The sequence below is a fragment of the Gracilinanus agilis genome, chromosome 2, assembly GCF_016433145.1.
Source record: "Gracilinanus agilis isolate LMUSP501 chromosome 2, AgileGrace, whole genome shotgun sequence".
In the NCBI taxonomy this organism is placed as follows: Eukaryota; Metazoa; Chordata; class Mammalia; order Didelphimorphia; family Didelphidae; genus Gracilinanus; species Gracilinanus agilis.
Window position 1 is genome coordinate 632776170 of NC_058131.1, and position 17883 is coordinate 632794052.

Here is a 17883-nt window from a genome sequence, read left to right on the forward strand (position 1 = left end):
CCTGGACTTGTGTTCAAGGATCTTCCGTTCTCCCGAAGACGAATGAAGCACACTATGGTGAAGCCAGAGAGAGAAAAAGACAAGTGGAAAGGAAAGAGGAGACCAAAGAAAAATGCTATGGGACACTGGAGAGCGAAGACACGATTTCCAGTTGGGGGAGGGGAAGAAGTTTGAAGAGCTGGGCCTGGACGAGAGAGAACTTAGAAGTGGCAGGTAGAAGAAGGGCCATTCCGTGGACAGGGAATAGCCTAAAGAAAGGCTTGGAGGGAGCCCACTTGTGAGAGCTGGAGGTAAATAGTTTGAGGTAAGTCTGCAAAGGTATTTGGAGCCAAATTGTGGAAGGCCTTGAATGACACTCAGGATCAGAGGTGAATGGACCGCAGAGGCCATCTAGTCCAACCCTTTGGTTTCATTATGTTTTTTAGCCAATGACCTTCGCCTGCCCACCCCCCAGCTTTGAGGAGAAACGGAAAACAAAACCCCTTTTACAGACTTGGGCAACTGATAGAAACTTAGGCCCGGAGTCAGAAGACCTGTACTCAAATCCAATCTCAGACACTACCTAGCTATGTGACCCTGGGGCAAGTCATTTAAACTCTACCTGAGATTCTTCACCTGTAAAATAGGGATAATAACAGAACCTACCTCATAGGGTTGTTGTGAGGATCAAATGATAGCATATTATAAAGCATTTGGCATAGTGTCTGGCACAAAGTAAATGCTTAAAAATGCTTATTCTTGGGGACAGCTAGGTGGCTCAGTGGATTGAGGACCAGGCCTAGAGACAGGAGATCCTGGTTTGAGTTTAGCCTCAAATACTTTCTAACTGTGTGACCTTGGGCTAGTCACTTAATCCCCATTGCCTAGCCCTTACCATTCTTTTGCCTAGGAGCCAATACATAGTATTGATTCCAAGATGGAAGGTAAGGGTTTAAAAAAAATGGTTATTCTTTCCTTCCTTGCTAGTATGAGAGAATACAGGAAGGATAGGATATTGTTGGTTTGTAGAGGATTTGGCTTCTACCAGTAAGGTAAGGAGTTTTATTTGGTAGTCAGTAAAGATGAATGATATGATTATTCTAAAATTAATTTTCCCACCCTTAAAATAATAGCACAAATTTCAATGTGTTGAAATATTATTTTCTTGTATTCAGAATCAGATTCAAATATTTATTAAGAACTTTTTAAGTAGTTCAAAATTTAGGTAAGATGGTACCTGCTCTAGAGGAACTTAGGAGTTAGTGGATGAATAAGTTAGGATCTGTGATTTTTGTCAGTGTGATCATCTTTTCACCAGTTTAGTTCATAACCCCTCAGTGACTTTGCAGTGGATTTTCAGAAGTTTCTGCCAAAAAAAAAATTTACCCTGTGGCCAACCTACTGATGAGTCTTTCTAAACAAGGTAGTTCTTTGGATGACAAATAAAGTCCATCTCTATTTGAAACCTTTTTAGCTTCCTAGGTAGAGTTTGGCATGGCTTTTGAGAATCCTGGATTGCCTCCATGTTATAATAAAGACTTTAAATGTGGAACCTAGAAAGAGTCAGAATTAAAAATCCAGACCCCTGTATGACATTATAGTGAAACAGGCTTGACAATAGGAATTCCTAACTTACAGACCTTTGGTTTCCAGACCTCTCTCCCTTATCTGAAGGACAGCCTTCCTTCCAGACCTCTCCCCAGCTTGAACACCTACCCTGAAGACATCCCCCTATCCTGCTCCCTACTTCCTACCACTCCATAAAAACCCAGTTCAGCACAACTCGTGGTCACACATCAGCCTTTCAATGTGAGACTCTTAGTTTAAACTAAGATAATAAAGTCCCTTTACGTTTTGCATTGTTGATTCAGACTCATTTATGGGGATAATTCTCCAGGCACTTAATAATGAAGGTGACCATCAATATAATATAAGTAAAAACAGTCTGTTTGAAGTCCTAGTGGGAGTAAGTCATGAACAACTCCTATTATCAAAGAAAGCTTCTTGGAGATGATGACTTTTCAGATGGGCTTTAGAGATAAGTAGGAATTTAAGCAGAAGAGAATGAGGACAGCATTTGAAGTTTGGGGAATAGCCTGGGCAATGCATAGTTGAAAGAAAGTACAAGGTAGATATGGGAAAAGAAATATTGAGTTTTCCTTTTTTGGCTAAATCATAGTGTAGGTAGAAGGGAATTGAGTAAAACTAGAAGGGTAAGGTGGTATCTGGTTGTTGAGGTCTCCATTGTGAAGATAAGCAATTTGGATTTTATTTGGTAGGCAATAGGGAACCACTGATTCCTCTAAATCACCAACTTAATCAAGTATAGACAACTTTATGCCGACTACAAACTCCTAGGCCAGTGATGGGCAACCTTTTGAGCTTGGTGTGTCAAAATTTGCCCAAAAAAAGAGCATAACTTGAGTGGTGGGTCACTTCAAGAAAAAAAAACATAATTTCAAGATATAACAAAAATGTATAATTGTAATATATAACTATATTTAATAAATCAAAATAGGTACATTAACATAGGTAGAATTGTCATCTATAGTGCACAGAGTGTCTACATTACACTACAGCAAATGTTTCATCCTCAGGCATGCAGCCCCATACTTCTCTCTATGTCAGCACTCCTATCATAGGTTTGCCATCACTTACCTAGGCTGAACTATTGTCATCATTGGGGAGCACTAGTTCATGAATTGTTCTCCTACTCTTTAGAAAATTTGTTTCTCCCTTGATGTACGCCATATTGTCTTATGTTGTAAGGAACTTTTCAGATATCTGATGATTCTATATTTGGGGCTTATCACTTTCCTGTAGCAGCACTAGTGTAAAGAGTCCCTATGACTTTTCACTGGATAGTGGGACTTAGAACTTGAAGATACTTAAGAGATCATCTACTTCAGGGTTAAATGATTTACCCAAGATCACATAGCTAGTAAGTATCAGGGGCCAATTTTGAACCCAAATCCTCCTGACTCTAGACCTGGAGCTCTGTACTGTGTTGTCTAGCTGCCTACTGGGTCAAGTCTTAACCTCTCCGCTACTTAGTGTTAACTTTGAAAAAACACAACTATTAAATAGTCATAAAAGCCACTCTTTAATCAAGGGAAAAGGGGAACAGGGCTGATTAGGCCTCTAAACAGAGCTGCACCTTATGCAGAGTGAACTCTGCTTTGCTCTGCTCCCTGACCCTCTGGGAGTGACAGGCATTAGATGACAACTCCAAGGAACAAAGGAAATTAGGGAACTTATATACCATTTGGGAAGATCCAGGGGCTGGGAAAGATGATTGACATTATACTGGTAAGGATGGGATTTACAATCAAGCTTGGGAAAGGAATCATAGCCAGAGGCTGGGGTGTAAGGGAAGGCAGCTGCTTACAATGGATACTAAAGGATGGTCCCTGCCCTGGTGTGCCTTCCTGGGAAAGGGTCTTTGATACAATGGGGAAGACTATCCAAGACAAAAGGGTATTTAGCATTTACCCTAGGGTCCATTATTCAGTCTGCAACTTCTAGCCTGAGATTCCCTTCAGGGTGGATTCTCAGGGAACAGGGAATAAGCACAAGCTTTGGGGGGGGTCTCCAACCTACAAGCTATTTCTAAAACTTGGGGTTCATCAGATCTCACTAAGCCACAAGTTTGGGGTCTCTAGATTCCACTTCGACACCCCGCCCCTTTTGGTCAAGACTGAACATCGCTGACCAATGGGTAAAACTCTCAGTAATGGTACAGGTATGGGCGATTGGCACTTGGGCACTCCCCAGTGCCCGGAGCATTGACAGTTGTGCCAGAGAAAGGTAGGTAGCCTACCCTTGGCAAATTTTGACAAACACATTAGCCCACTTCCCCACAAGTCTTTTAAGTCTTTCAAATCCCTGGGTCCTGATGTAATGCCTTTGGCCTCCTCTCTCCTTTGGACTTCTCTGTCCCCTCTCCTGCAGACTTCTCTCTTTGTACAAGACAACTTCATTGCTGCAAGAGAAAACTTAAAAGAGATCTATAAACACATTCTTTAACAGACCTTGATCAACTCCCAACATACTTTACTCACTATAAAGATTATTCTAACCTTACTCTTGACATCCCATATAATTGATTTTATTAGTGTTCATTCTACACCCATTATAAGATTATTTCAACTACATACTCAATCAGAAAAAAAAATTGCCTTACTTTACCAAAATATCATTTAAAAAAGCAATGCTACAAACTATAGAAATATAAAAGCAAAAATAAATCTACATCACAGGTTAATCAGGGCTTGCAAATCTGAAAATAGCCTTTCCTCCATATAGTGACCAACATTAAAATATCACCTAATTCCAAGAAAAATTCTAATTAAATATTCTATGACGGCAATCTCAAAATCATATGAAAAACTATGACAATTTCAACTTCAAAACAATTTTTAAAAGTCTCAAATTAAAATTAACTCCAAAAATTCTCTCAAGATTGAAAATGCTTCTAGATTTCCCTAATTTTAAAACTTCTCATACCTCACCCCCCCTTTGGGGAGGTTGAGATGCTAGGGATTTTCAGAACTGTTCTCATTCACCTTTTAACTACATAACAACTATAATCATGTTTAAATAGCTTAGACTTTTACTCCTATTATTTTGTGGGGAATAAATGTTGCAACTGAGTTAGCTAATGTAACGTCTGTCAATAAAAATTCTTGTGAAAATAATTGTCTTGTTGAGGCAGTAACATGCTATCTCCTTAACCTATTTAGTTTTGGGTACACTTTTCAATTTCCCCAAGTATCTATTCATTGGCAATAAAGGTTCTTTTACCATTGAGCTTAGACCTAGTCTGTAGGTGATTTCAGTAGCATTCCTAGTCACAAAAGTTTCCTTATCTCATTGTTTCCTGCCTTTAGGCTTCAAGATGTATAAACTTCACTCCTACTGGGGAGCTATACAGTGTACTATCTGCACCTTGTTTATTAAAAATGGTGCTTAGACTCTATATATGTATTGCTTCCCCCCTCTTTGACACTTATGTTTTGCCAGGTTTTACTTATGACCTAAATTCTTCCTCCTTTTAAGAAAAGGACCTCTAATCTGCTACCTCATTCACAATGGCAAAAAATTTCTATTTGCCTTCATCATTCCCATATTCTAGGCCTTGCCTTTCTAAGGCTCCATCATATGATTACAGAAAATTGCTAAAACAGGAGAAAAGTGGGAAGTAACTTAAAATGAGGGAGAAAGGCTCCCATAATTTGGAATATTAATGCCATGCATAAGTTGGTAATGATTGGCAGTCACCTGTAGAACTTGACAGAAACTTAGCTGAGCCATTTCTCAGCTTATGACTGTATAAATAACCAATTTTACTCCATAGCATTTTTTACTCCATTTATCTTCCCATACAATTTGCCCTTAGATGGCAATTCTCTCTAACCATGTTCAGGGTTTAAAATTAAGTTATTTTTGGTTATTAATAATTATTTCTAGGCTCCATCATTCCTTTCCTAAATTCTTCTGATAATGCTTTGAGACAAATACGTTCTATAATACTGAACTAGCACTCTGGAATCTGCTGTGAATTCTCAGTTTAACAGATATTACTTTCAAGCCTCTTAACAAAGTAAAATGCTACTATTTTAAACTTTACCTGCTTTAGCTAATATTTGGGGAATAGTTCTCTTCCTTCTAGGTTCTCTTCTTAGAGTCTTTGCTTAAGGTAAGTATAATTCTTAGGGTAAATAAAATGGCAGAGTTTTTGACTGCTACAGAAATTTGAAAGGCCAAATGAAAACAATTAAGAAAGGTGATACTTATCTGTTCCACTGACATCTTGGGGCTCCCTTTGGATTTCTCATAGGTGTCTTCTTCAGAAAATCTTTCAGGGTCAGATTCTGAGCCTTGTCCATGCTTTTGGCTCCTAAGAACTATCTTGAGAGATAATAGTGCTCCAGGGGTTCTGAATAAATTCCCTTTAACAAGCCCTATAGCAAACTGGACCTTAATAAGTTTTAATCACTTCACCCACACTCCAGAACTGGGGTGGTAAAATGCAGGGCATTCCTAGAAATTTCTTAGGAATTTTCCCAGGTGGGGAATTCCTTTCTCTTAATATTGGTCATGTGCCAATCTATCAGAAAAATAATGCTCACAAAATAAATAAATGCCAAATCGGATTAGTTCTTGCCACTCAAAAAGGAAAACTCAGTTCCCTATAGGAACCAGGATTCCCTTGTCTTTTTAAAACAAAAACTTATCCATTGTAATGATTGCACTCTGGAAATTTACCTTAAAAACTCCAAAAATCAGTCTATAGTTCATGATCTCTTTTAAAACTCATAAAACTTCTTTCGACCCAAAACTTTGGTTTACTAAGGAAAAGCTAAAAATTACCTTTAAATCAGAATGCCTATCCAATTCCCTTCTATCTTCTTACTCTGTCCTTGGCTCCAAATTACATTTCTCTCAGCCTGGCCTCAAAAGTCTTCCTTTTGGCCTAAAGCTAAAGCCATTCCTTCAGAGGAAAATTGTTGGTCAGTTTAAAATCCTTCAGTTTCCTTCCCATACAAATCAAAGCCTTTCCCTAACCATGTCTTGTCATTTTACAATGAAACAATGGCAACAAATGAACTGTCTTTACTTCTGAACACACATTAATCAGAAAAACCTTGCTCTCTGGAAACAAATAACAGCTTGACAAAAAAAGTGAAATTACAGCACTCAAATAGCAAAGTTAATATCTAGAACAAATGCATCCCATTTCCAACATTATTAAACCATTAAGTGCACTTGTTATACAATATTTTACACATTATACCAAAACTGGTAAGATAACATTAGAATTTTAAAGTTATTTATTTCTGGACCTCCTTTTGCCTTTTGCGGGATATCCTCATATTCAGATCACCAACTCCTGTCTCTAGCTTTTGGGAGGAATTAACTGTTAACACAACTTTTAGACATTTAGTTTTTTGCTAATATTTAAATCACAAGTATTAAGTATTAAGTGAATCCTTTTAAAAACACATCACAAATACAATATAAGCAAAACCTCAGAATAGAGAAGAAATCCAGAACAAGTTCTTTAAGCTTCTGTGAGAAGCTTTTTTGCAAAAATTTGTAACCATTTAAACTTTAAACCCTTAAACCATGGCATTTCAGTTTGTGAACCAACTTTCTCCATTTAATCGACTTAAATGTACATTCAGGCTCCCACACTCCAGTCAGCTTCCCTTTCAAAGCTTTCAGCCAGCCATTCACGCCTCTGAACTACTCTCCTTGCTCTTCTACTCCAGATATGCTTCACCCACCTTCACATGCAACAACACATACACACTCCAAAACCTAGTCAAACTCGGAGCTTGTAGTGGGTTGAACCAGACTCCATTTTGGCCCATTCACCTTGGGACTGTTTGCAACATATTTACATTTAACTCTCAGATGTATCACTAGGTGGTTCTTCGAGCTGCTGGCTGCTCCCTGCTCCCACCTCCTTGGACCACAGATTTACTGTGCCTCATATCCAGACACTCCCTGGTGGTTCTGGTTCTGCGACGCTGCAGCCCCCTTAATTAAAGAGTGGCTCACTCCCAAATACACACAGTGGAGTCCTTTACTCCAAGAGCCACTTGCCTGGGCCCTCTGCTAACTGGACGTCTTGGGGTCCTTGTTAGCAGTAAGACTCAGGCAGCTGGGACTTCAGATCTCAGTGGGACCTCCATTTGTTAGCTTTGGAAAAACACAGAACTATTAAATAGTCATAAAAGCCACTCTTTAATCAAGGGAAAAGGGGAACAGGGCTGATTAGGCCTCTAAACAGAGCTGCACCTTATGCAGAGTGAACTCTGCTTTGCTCTGCTCCCTGACCCTCTGGGAGTGACAGGCATTAGATGACAACTCCAAGGAACAAAGGAAATTAGGGAACTTATATACCATTTGGGAAGATCCAGGGGCTGAGAAAGATGATTGACATTATACTGGTAAGGATGGGATTTACAATCAAGCTTGGGAAAGGAATCATAGCCAGAGGCTGGGGTGTAAGGGAAGGCAGCTGCTTACAATGGATACTAAAGGATGGTCCCTGCCCAGGTGTGCCTTCCTGGGAAAGGGTCTTTAATATAATGGGGAAGACTATCCTAGACAAAAGGGTATTTAGCATTTACCCTAGGGTCCATTATTCAGTCTGCAACTTCTAGCCTGAGATTCCCTTCAGGGTGGATTCTCAGGGAACAGGGAATAAGCACAAGCTTTGGGGGGGTTTCCAACCTACAAGCTATTTCTAAAACTTGGGGTTCATCAGATCTCACTAAGCCACAAGTTTGGGGTCTCTAGATTCCACTTTGACATTAGTTTCCACCTCATCTAACTCTGTGACCCTGGGCAAGTCACTTAACCCTGGTTGCCTAGTCATTGGCACTCTTCTACCTCAAAATTGGTACAAAGACAGAAGATAAGGGTTTACAAAAAAAATTGACCCAGGTAACACAGGTACCAGGTAGCAGAACCTCATTTCAAACTGAGATCCTATTTCTCAGGCTAAGACTTTTTTCCACAATATCAAATAGATTGATCTCAGAAATAAGAAAATTAGCCCTCAAGCCTTAAGCCTTTAACAACATGAATGCAATTTAAATGATTGAAATAAGTATATAGTTAAGGCAAAAATAATTCAATGTGAGCATAATTATCAACAACTATATCAGAAAATATTTGGGAAAATGTAAGAGGCCAAACTGTTTTTTACCTCAACCTCTATACTGTTGTCAGAAACTAGTGTCAACTTGGAAAAACATAAAACTACTAAAGAAGTCAGCAAAACCAACTCTTTGATCAGGAAAGAGATGGTGTTCAGCCACCACACAGAGTCAAGTACCTAAAAACTACACAGAGCCAAGGGCTCTGGGATTCTGGGAACAGTATCTCTGTGAGCATCACCAAGGGAGATGATTCTCCCAAAAATAATAGAATTTGGGGACTTACATTTTGAAGGACTAAGGACTGGGAAGTATGATTGATTGATTGGCTTTACCATGGCTAAAGGGGAAATGAGAAGTCCAAAGCAAGATTATCAGGGAGAGGCTGATGCTTTATGATGAATACAAAAGGAAAGGGTCCAGCCTAGGGCTGGGCTACCTGGGAGAGGGCTTTAATACAATGGGAGAAACTACTAAAACAAAAAAAGATACTTAACATTTGACTCTATCCACTAGTCCCAGCTAAACTGGGGTCATCAAGTACTTGGAGGTCTATTGTTCAGGCTGGGACTTCCCTTAGGGTGAGTTCTCTGGGGACTGGGACAAACTTGGGATTTCCAAAAAACCCAGTTGACACTATTCAAAATCATATGATAATTTGGGGAAATTGATGATTTGTGGGAACCAGGAGAGTTAAAGGAAAACCTCTATTCTCAAATGCATTCTCAAATGTCTGTGACCTCTAAATTACAAATGAGATGAGAAATTCAATAGTTCAAGGAATGGATTGTTTTGTGACTTGTTTTGAAAAGCTGTTTGCCTTTTGCATTATTATTTAAATTGTTTTTTGTGTAAATTACTTGAGGGTAGGAACCTTCTTTCACACCAGGATCCTGTGGTAGAAAGAATACTGCAAGTAGAGTCAGAAGTTGTGGATTTGAATCTTGATGCTGCAACCTCCTGGCTATGTAACATTTCACAATCATGAAACTTGCCTAATATTCTTTATCTATAAAATGGGCATGATATCTATACTACCTAACTCTTAAGGTTGTTGTAAAGATGAAGTGTTGTGTAATGTATGCAAAGCATTGCATGAATGTCAACTCCTGATTGATATATGTGGCCCCAAAATGTAAACTTACAGCTGTCTTTTCACAAAAGCATTTCAGCTTGTGATAATGGGAGTCTTCCTTCCAGGTCTTCAATATCAGAATAATGGAAGATAGTACTAAGTAGAAACAAATTTTAAAAAAAAATTTTAACTCAGAATTTGCTTGGGTAGTGTGTTTTAATTTTAGGCAAAAAACAGCCTGGAATGAGTTGCATGGCTGCTTATATACATGAAAAGTAGGCAGTTCTGTATGATGCTGTTTTTCATTCTTTGTCCTAGTTATTGCAGACTATTGGTGGTCAGAATATTCTCTTCCTTAAAATGACAATGACAGTAGATTAACATGAGAATTTTAAGTTGATGAAATGAATGGACTTTTTTCATTAGAAAATCCTAAAAAGCTTTGTGTCCTCAGAAAATTATAACTCTCTTTATACCAGTAGAGGGGGGGGGGGGTTGGAGGGTTAGCTCCTTTCTCTTGAAAATCCTGAGGCTTTGCTACTAGCTAGTCTTGAAAGTTATTTGCCTGACTTCAGTTTTTGCATCTCTAAAATAGAATTAGTATCTGTCCTACTGATCTCACAAGATTGTTTTAAAGATCAAAGGATATGTGAAAGAGATTTTTAATAAAGTAATTTTCTACATAAAATATTATATGCTATATAAAATATCCTGCTCCAGTGCCTCATGAATAAAGGCTGTACAAGCAGAATGAACTCTTACAAAGTTCTACCAAGTGGGAAAAGCTTTCAAGTACAGATCCAACCATTTGACTGGCTATGCCAGTTGTTCAAAGACAGAAGTTTGAATCTCCATAATGTTGAGTATGAAATTAATTTCTCAGTCTTAGAAATTCAGATTATACAAAGATATAGAGGTATTATATAGCCTGCATTGGAAACACATACTGATAAAATCTTGAATCCTGGAAGTACTAAAGTATGGATGTATGTTTAGGTGTATTATTGCTGAGGTAAATGATGTTTTTGAACCAGGAATGGGAACCAAAGCCCATTGATAACATGCCATTTTTCCCTCATGGTAGAGCTGGGACAGAAATTGTAATCATTGTCAGAAAAGATTTGTATAAAATGGGTTTTGCTTGTTTTAATTTTTTTACAAGAAAGGATGAGAAATGCTGTATTTTAAAACAAATATCTTCAAAAATGCATTAAAAACAAAACCTAAAGCCCCCAAAATTGAAGCAACATTCACAATTTCGAGTAGATAGACATGGAACTAGAATTCCATTTTCCTGACTTCCAATAAGGATAGATGGTGAAATGAAACGGGATTTTTTTTTCCTTCAGCTTCCAAGTACTAAGTCTAAAAAAGCCCTCTTGGATGTAATTCACAAGAGACCCAGATTATTTTGTTGCAATAAAACTGTTAAAATGGATAAATTAATAAAAATCAGATTTTCAGTCAAAGGGACCTATAATTAAGTTAAGCCTAGCTTTTGTATAGTGAATTAACTTGTGAAAAGTGTTTTCCCAACACAGTAAACAAAGAAAAGAAGTGAGAAAAAGATGAAGGGCGGTAGAGAGTTGTAAAAGAAGCTTCACCCATAATGCCTTTAGCATTGTTGACTTGGAAACAACACAGAACTATTAAATAGTCAAAAAAAAAAACACTCTTTAAGGAAAGGGATAACAAGGCCCTTTTAGGGCTTCTACTCAGAGCTATGCACTACATGCCTATGCAGAATCTGAGGATTGAACTCCAAATGCTCTGGGCCCTGACCCCTGAGAGTGATACCACTAGTTGACAACTCCAAGGAGCCAATAAAGTTGGGAAGCTTAAATACCTTTCTAGGGGAACTTGGGGAATAAGGACCTGAGGGATAGTTGATTTACTTAACAATGGTAACAAAGGGAAATGAGGAGTTCTCCACAGGAATAATAGTGAGGGCTGGTGCCTTACAATGGACCCGAAGGGGAAAAATCCAGCCTAGGGCTGGGCCACCTTGGTAAAGGACCCTGGCCTCAGGGGAGAAACCTTTGGGACAAAAGAGATACTTAACATCTGTTAGGATTAGCCATCCCCCACCTAAACTCTTGCTTTACATTTTTATCTATGTAGATCTTCTATGAATAAAATAAGGTTGATCTGGAGACTCCACTTTTATTTGGAAGGGCAAAATTTATACTGTGTATTGAGGAAGAAAAGAAAATTTTCTCTTAAATCCTTGCACTCTCAAATAGTTCAAAGCCAGAAAACTGATATGGCATGATTAATGAACTCAGCACTAAAGATGCTTTGTCACTTGCTTTGCTGTTGTCCCCTTAAAGAACATGGTGCCTTTCCATCTGTCCTGGAGTAGAAACATATGTATTGCCTCCCTGAATTAGAATGAGTTCTCTGAGAGCAGGGGTTGTAAAAGGGTCCCACAGAAGGTACTTTATCATTTCCCACAAGACTGTGGTTTTTCTTTATTGTGCCCCACCCCCTAAACTGGTATCACCCCACAACTTTATGGCTTCTTTTTATATGTTGACTTCTCCCCACTAGAATGTGAGCTCCTTGAGGACAGGGACTGTCTTTTGCTATTCTTTTGACTCTCTAATAGTTAACAGTGTCTAGTGCCATGATGGTGAACCTATAGCGCATGTACCAAAAAGGGCACACAGAATCTTCTCTGTGGGCATGTGAGCCATGGCCACCAGAAATCATTACTAGAAAGGCAGAGGGACTCAGGGAAGGTGCTTCCCTCTTTTCCACCATGTTGAGGATATTTTTAAATTTCACTTGCCCCTCTAACCAGCAGCCCAATGGGAGTTTCTTCCCCTGTCTGGGTTAAGGGGTGGTAAGCAGCACAAGGTCTGGTGGGGTGGGTGGGACACTGTACACAGTCTCTAAAAGGTTCACCATCACTGGCCTAGTTCATAGCAGACTACTAATAAATATTTATTAACTGACTGAGAGCAGAGGCTATCTTGCTTTTCTATTTGTATCCCCAGCACTTACTACATTATCTTGCACATAAGTTTTGTCATTCATTTATTCATTCATAGATCGTTATAATATTATCTCACTTGATTCTCACATCTCTATAAGATATTATCATTCCTATTTTGCAGATGAAAAATTGAGGTTCAGAGAAGTCAAATTATTTGTCCATGGTTAACAAATCAAGAACTTAATGGGAATTCCTGCTATGAAAGTTCCTATAGTTATACAACCAGTAAGCATAAGAGGTAGGCTCTAAATATAAGTTTCTCTTGATTCCATTTCTAGTGCTCTTTCTACTAGATCATACTGAATCTGTGGATTTTAGTTTCCTAATGTTAACCCAAGTCATAAATGTCATAAATTGCTAGAATCCATCATTTTACACATGAGGAATCTTTGAGGTTCAGGGTAGGTGGGGTTTAGAGGCGGTTGGTAGTTTCTCTCTGAGATCATGTATATAAATTATTTCTCTAAATTTACTCCCAGCTTTAAACTCCTATAGTAGGGCAGCCTGACCCAGGAGGAAGCACTTCAAATTTGGAATAATAAGAATACATCGGGGTTCCAGTCCTAGCCATGTGACTTTGAAAAAGTTATTACTTAGCCTTGAAATTTAATTTCTTTTTATATAAAGTAAAGGAATTCAATTAGATGACTCCTAGTTAAGGTCTTTTTTAGCTTTAAAATCCTATAAACGTAGTCAGGTATTACAATATGCTTCCTGGATATTATGGTGTTTGCTGCCTGAGATACCAAGAGATCAGATAGTTCACAACTGATTTATATCCTTGGGTACTGAAAAAACAGAGGTACTGTGGATAGAGTGCCTGGCCTGGAGTCAGAAAGACCTGAGTTCAAATCCAGCTTTAGATACTTTTTAACTGTGTGAATCTGGATAAGTTCTTGGATCTTGGATCTTGTTTTCCATCTGTAAAATGAACTGAAGAAGGAACTACCCCCGTATTTTTGCCAAGAAAACCCCAAATGGGGTCACAAAGAGTTGGACACAACTGAAACAACTGAACAACTACTGAAAGAGTAGGCAGATGAGATGGTTGGGTCATTGTTTGTGATCTTTGAAAAATCTTGTAGTACAGGGATGTGTTACAGTTAAAATTATCTTGAGAGACTGATTTTGGGATATGATTATACATTTACTGATTACATCATGTTTATTGAGTCCAGTCATAATGATATAGGTCTGTCCTTCTCTGGACCAAGGATGCTCTGAGATTTAAATAGATTTAAGAAGCTTATTATTCAGTCCCTCCTTCCTTGACCATCCCAAGATTTCTTTAATTGGTGATACCTAATTAAGTGTTGGTCCACAAACCTATCCCTCCCTCCCCCTGCCTACAGGTAGGCAGGTCACTGTAGGCAGGAAAAAAACTCTTTTCCTCTTTATTTACTAACCAAATTCTGTTAAAAAAGGAAAGTATTCCTTAAGATTCCCAAGGTTAAAGAAAATGCAAAAAAGCAGCAAACTGGAAGGTTATCTCTGACCCAGATCCCAAAGGCAGGAATACTCTCTAATACAAAGGAATTAATACAGAATATAAAAAGATAAATTCTCACAAGAGGTACAGCCAGCTTGAAGTCAACAAAGTAGGAATGAAAGAATGTTTAACCAATTCCGGGCACAATTCTAGAATGCATGTGGTCAGTGAACCTCTAGAATAGGTGGGTCACAAATAGCCTCAGGTTATAGTAATAAGTAACTGTAGTAGATTGACTTCATTTCTTTTTTGATTGTAATAAATCAGGAGAATGCTGTAGTATAGTTTACCTAAATGTTAACATTCTTTGTCTTTGTTCATTTGTTTTTTATAAGTGAATAATGTGATACGGCCAAGAAAGCTAACGCATCCTTGGCTCTGATGAGAGACATAGTGTCCAAGACTGCAGAGATGATAGTACTGTTTCGCTACCAAAGTCAGACCACATTTGTTATACTGTCATCAGCATCATATTGGGAAGGCTAAAGAAAGTCAAGAAATGGCCATCTAGGATAGTGAAGGACCTTGATGATATAAAAAAGCTCAGTTAAAGGAACTGAGAATGTTGAAGTCTGGAGTTAAAATGTTGCCATAATAGTGAATACATGATAATTGTCTTCAAGGATTTGAAAGGGTTTGATATGGAAAGAGGGGGCAAACTTGTTTTCCTTTGTCAAATCCTGCCATTTCCATCTCCCCAGCATGTCTTGTATCCTCCCCATGAATCACAGAGGCAACACCTTAGTTTTGGCCTTTATCACTTCTCCTGGACTATTATAGTAGTCTTTTAGTTAGTTTCTCTGCCAGAGGTCTCTTCCTTTCCAATCTATTCTACATACAGTTGGCAAAGTGATACATGTCACTGCCCTACTAAATACATTTCCAGAAACTCCCTAATGCCTCTAGGATAAAATGTAAACTATTTGATTTTAAAAACTCTTCTCAACTTGGTATCAACCTCTCTCACTTTGTTTTAATATTTTGTGTATGTACGCATGCACGCATGCACGCACGCACGCACACTATTCTCTTGTCGCACTACCTTCAGCCAAACTGGCCTTATTGTTTTTTACATCATGAAACACACCATTTCATGTTTTCTGTTTTTGCATTGACTGACCCTTGTGCCTAAAATGCAATTCCTTCTTTCTTCTGCTTCACTGAATCCCTTACTGTCTTTAAGACTTAGCCTACCTTCTTACAGTATGAAACCTTTACACACACACTCTGCTTGTGCCTTCTGCCCCAAATTACTTAGCATTTATTTTGTGCGTACTTGTATATGTGCATACTTTCTCCTTTTTAGACTATAAGCTCCTCAGATTTCTTTTCTTTGTGTCACTAGCACCTAGACTAGAACTATGTACCTAGCACATAGAAATAGACATATAATAAATGCTTGTTAATTTATTTGCTGCAGAGAATAGAATTGTTAGCAATTGTTAGACATTTTAAAGAGGCAAATTTAGATTTGATGTAAGGAAAATTTTCCTAATAATTAGAATTATCCAAAAGTAGATTGGGAGATAAACAGGTTTTTCCTTCACTGAAGGTCTAAGGCTAGATGATTACTTTTTGGGTGTTGTTGTTGAAGCAGTTCTTTCTTAGGTACTAGTGAGACTAGATGGGCCTTTGAGAAGTCTCTTCCAATTCTAAGTGTTGTGAAGGAAAGCTGCTTAGGTTGGAGGAGTTTGTAAAACTTGCTTAAAGACTAAAATTAAAACTGTAGATATTGCAGATATGGTTACAATGTGCTTCATATTTCTAAAGTACTTTTCTAAGGATTATAGTCTTTATTTTTGTTGTGTGACCAATTCTTCATGATCCTATTTGGTTTGGGTATTTTCTGGCAAAAATACTGAAGTGGTTTGCCATTTCTTTTTCCAGCTTATTTTACAAATGAGGAAACTGAGGCAAACAGGATTAAGTGACTTGCCTAGGGTCATCCAGCTAGTAAATGTCTGAGGTTAGATTTTAACTCGTCTTCCTAACTCTAGTCCCAGAGCTCTTTATCCGTGGGCCACCTCATTTCCCCATTGTAGTCTTTAGGCCATACAATTCAAGCAACAAGAGTTTTAGTCCATCTGTATACTTACAATATACATTGCAACACTTTAGATATCTGTGATTTTATCAGTGTAGTTGCTTCCTCCATTGATACAAATCACAACATCTTCATAAAATGCCTTTATGAGTTTCATTTCCTGGTTAGTCTAGGCTTCTAGACTAACCTTTCATTATCTTGGAGCAAGAGATTGACAGATATAGGCCAAAAGCAAAAAAAAGGACTCTGTTTAATATTTAATCATAAAATGTTAGAGCCTCAAATCACAGAATCACAGATTTATAGCTAGATGAAATTCCAGCCTCTTTTCTTCCCTTTATAAATTAGGAAACTGAGGCTAGAAGACTTGTCTAAAGTCACACATCAACTTAATGGTCACTACTCAGCTAAAATAGGCCTTCCAATTTCCCAAGACTTTTTCCAAAGCTATAAGCACCCCAAAGGGCTTTACCTGAGGCAGGGAAATTTAAATAGCCTTTGACAGTATTTCTTGCCACTGAGGAGGAAAGTAATATTAGAGGCAGGTGAAAGGAAAAGGGCAGGTGTCATGATGGAAGTGATGGGACTTCTGTTAGAGAAGCAGCTAGATGACTTCCTGAGGTTCCAAGGGTAGAAAACAAAGCCTACTCTAAGACTGCAAGTAGGAAGGAGACCTATCCCTGCCTAGAGGGCCAATTCCCTTGCCAAATAGTGACCCCACAGCTAGATTCAGCAAATCCAAGAGACTGACAGCCAGGCAAGGTTGAAATTAGAATGGACCACCTTATTAAAGGCATTGGTGCTTTGTGGATTCCACAATCTTAATAGTTCTCTATTCTCTGTATGCTATGCTCTGGGAAAAGGGTTGTAGAAGGTTGAAGCACCCTCTGGAGGGGTGAGACAGTGACATCCCTTCAGAGGAATAGCTTTTTCCTTTCTTTCAAAGTTTCGCTTTCCCAGGGAGTGGATTGGAATCAGAGTAGAGTGAACATTGAGGTTAGGTTGTGCCTAAAAGATCTGGAGATGTAGGCAGGGACTTTCAGCTTAAATATTTGTCTAAAGTCATGAGTCAAGGACTGTTTCTCTAGAGAGATCCTATAGGGAGGCCACCTTTCAACAACTTGAACAAGAGAGTGCTGGCTTTGAAGTCAGAATTGGGCTCTAGTATCTGCTCTGACACTATGGGTTTCTCATTCCCTATCTGTTATATGGGGAGGTAGGAAAAGATAGTTTCTAAAGTCCCTTCTAGTTCCAACTGAGTCTGAGATATGGGCTGCATTGATGTCACCACATTGCAGCTTTAATATCAGTAAGCACTGGATGAACCTTTCTCTAGGTCATAGGCAAGTCATTTCCCCTTCCCCGAGCCCTGTTTTCCCTTCTGTAAAATGAGAAGTTAAAACTAAATGCTTCCTAAAGTCCCATCCAGTTTTCACATGATTCTTTGAGAATTTTGGAGGAGATAGCTTCAAGCTTTCTTTTCACTCCCTCCCAAAAACATCTCTGTGTTTACTCTAAGGGTTATCCACTGTTCTTATCCCAAAGGGTGAGCAGCAACCTTGTGTATGTATCTTGGAGTATCTGTCTCTTTTGATGGGGTGATGTCCAGTATTCCTGTCCACCCCA